This window comes from Herpailurus yagouaroundi, unplaced genomic scaffold (assembly GCF_014898765.1).
Source record: "Herpailurus yagouaroundi ecotype Mexico unplaced genomic scaffold, PumYag 67280, whole genome shotgun sequence".
Taxonomy (NCBI): domain Eukaryota; kingdom Metazoa; phylum Chordata; class Mammalia; order Carnivora; family Felidae; genus Herpailurus; species Herpailurus yagouaroundi.
The window spans coordinates 1-2,787 of NW_024420109.1; the positions used below are offsets into that span (position 1 = coordinate 1).

The following is a 2,787-nucleotide window of genomic DNA, read 5'->3' on the forward strand; positions in this document are numbered from 1 at the left end:
AAATGCCGCTTTTGGGGGTTAGAGCCGGAGACCAGGCCGCCTGCCTCGTTTCCGTAGTGTAGTGGTTATCACGTTCGCCTCACACGCGAAAGGTCCCCGGTTCGAAACCGGGCGGAAACAGCTTCCTTTTACCACTACCCCCCCAACCCCCCCATCTATTGTCCTTTAAAACGCAAAAAGAACGAGGGCCGGAGTCCCACCGCCACCTGAAAGCCTTCTCAGCACTCGACCACCAGGCCTGGCCGCCATGTGTCTGCTCCCAGTCACCTTGGAGAGCGGGCCACACCCACTTAGTCACTCCAACAAGGGCACGCAGCACGAGGCCCACTTCAGGTTACCTCTACTTCCACGCATCGGCTGACCTGCTCATCTGGCGCCTCCGTCTGCCCGACGGGCTCACAGCGACCGTGGCTCTGAAAAGCAACACGTTCTTGGGCGGCACACTTGTGCAACAGGTGTATTTATTTGCCTGACAGAACGCAAAGAACACAAACCAGCTGCACCTGGGACCCGAGCCAAAGACGCGTAGGTGAGGAGTTTCAGGCTCCACCTAATGAGCCCATGGGGACACCAAAGGAGCCCGTCCCCGTGCCATCGTCAGGACAGCTCTGGAGCTACTTCGGAAGTCGCCAAGTAGGGGGACTCCGCCCCTCCCCCCCCCGCTGAGAGCCGAGTCCGCACCTTACCCATCAGCAAACGAGGCTCAGAAAGAGAGCACGGCCTTGGCTCTGCCACACACACGGCTCCAGCTGGACTAGAGTGTGGCGCAGGCCAGTCACCTTGTGGTCAGGGCCCAAGGGGTCGCTGAGGCTGGAAGAGGTGGTGAGCAGCAGGGCAAGGGCTGGGAGCCTTGTGCGGCTGCATTCAGCCCTGCGCCGCTGGGAATCGCCTCCGCTTGTGCTCTGTCCGCCTGGGAAATGTCACCTTGACTTTCAGGGTTTTCATCTGCAGGGGCCGAAGCAGGGATCCTGTGTGGGTGGATTCCCCGGGATCGGATCGGTGGGATGGGATTTGGATTTTTCACCGCTACTGCTCAGGTTCGATTCCAATCCAGGAGACTTTGTGGCGCTGTCTCCATACTTAGGATTTGCCTTTTCATCCCCCAGAGTCTGGTGTGCACCCAGGGACGCTTGCAGAAGTGGCTGTGCACTGAGCCCCTAAAATACGGGAGGTCAGGAGTCCGGGTCCTTGTAATGGCCAGGCTGGGAGAGGAGAGCTGGGATGAGAAGCCAGGCCAGCGGCTCCCTTCCATTCACCTCAGAAACCCAAGGTCTCACTTCAAGCGTTTTCCTCTCAAGAGAACCTGGCACCTGACTTTGTCACTCCTTTCAAACAAACAAACAAGCAAACAAACAAACAAACAAACTTTGAAACATACCAAAACAGTTGCCAGAATGGTCACATCCTATATCCCTCACCCAGGTGCACCAGTTAACATTGCCCCACATTTGTTTTCTCATTCTCGCTCCACATGTACAGACAGGACTTGTGCAGTCATCTCCAGATGATTGTTTGGTCCTCGGTTGCTCCTTTGCCTTGGGCAGTGTCCCGCAGAACCAGCCTCTGCAGGACCTTTCCTCCAGGGCCAAGGGAGGGCTTTGTCCTCTGGAGGAGAGCCCCCCTGTTCCTTCAGGAAGCAGACACCTGTTCCCTTCAGGCTGTAGAGAAGCTTCAGGCAGGCAGGCGGTTCTTCGGCTCTCCTGGAGAGGGCAGGCCAGGCGTGCCCTGTGCTTGTAGGAACGCGTCCAGGTTGTCGTGCCCCCAGCACCGGCTGCCCTCCGGACTCCTCCTGGTGGCTTTGGTGGGCAGTGGATCTAGGGTGAGCCTGAGCTCTAGAACCCCCCCACCCGGGGAGAGACCCTTCAGGGAAGTGCAGCTGCTGCCCCCTGGATCCTCCTGCCCTCCAGGCTCTCCTGCCCTGCAGGGATCTTCAAGGGTCCTGGCCCAACAGAAGGTGAAGAATCCTTTCCCCGTGGTGGGAGGATGAGGGGGAGCGGGTGGGAAAGTCTTCAAGGGGAAGGGGAAGTTTTCAAGAGCTTTCCAGGATTGTCTGCCTTGGCACTGTCAGGTAGGTGGCTGCCCTGTGATAATGGTGCTTGGTCTTATCTCGTCCTGTCCTTGAGCTTGTCCTGGCTCCACTCTGAGTCCAAGCAGACACAGGCAACCTGATTTGTGGTGTGTATTCAGTTGAGCCCCTTCCCCAAGTGGGGTAGTGACTGAGCTTCTATTTCCAGGACCCAAGGGGGGCGCGCAAGGACACTATTGATGGGGTTTTGTCCCCCTCAGCCTTTTCTTTCTCTGCCTCCCCCCTTCCTTCCTTCTCTTTCTTTTCTTTCTTTTTTTTAAAGATCAAGAGTCCCATGCTCTACGGATTGAGCCAGCCAGGCACCCCTCCTACTTCCTTTCTTGCTGAATCTGTAACCCGGGAAAACAGACAAACAAAAAACCCTGTTTAGATGTAGATAAATTGCTCTCCGTGCACTCAGGTACAAGGGGAAAACATCAAGTGGATAGAAAGGATGAATCTCGAATACGTTTAAACACTTTAAAGGACTTTAATAATTTACATATAATGGCATAGAACATGTTTATATCATGTCATATTTCTAAAGAGGACTTTTTGTGTGCATCCGACTGGTTTCATAGTTGTGGCCTAAAAACTGTTTTATGTTGTCTTCCAGGTTGTCTAATGATATAGAAAATATTGGTAGATATATTCTAGTTTATACAGGTCTTGGATTTATTTTCTCTTCAAATTCCTGGTGACACTTAGCCACCTAAATTTCC

At 54.3% G+C, this 2,787-nt stretch overlaps 1 non-coding gene across 1 annotated transcript; it reads left to right on the forward strand.

Moving 5' to 3' along the window:
- Nucleotides 1–47: 47 nt before the first annotated feature.
- Nucleotides 48–120, forward strand: TRNAV-CAC (transfer RNA valine (anticodon CAC)). The gene has a single exon. It is a non-coding gene; the product is annotated as a tRNA-Val (tRNA).
- Nucleotides 121–2,787: the final 2,667 nt, after the last annotated feature.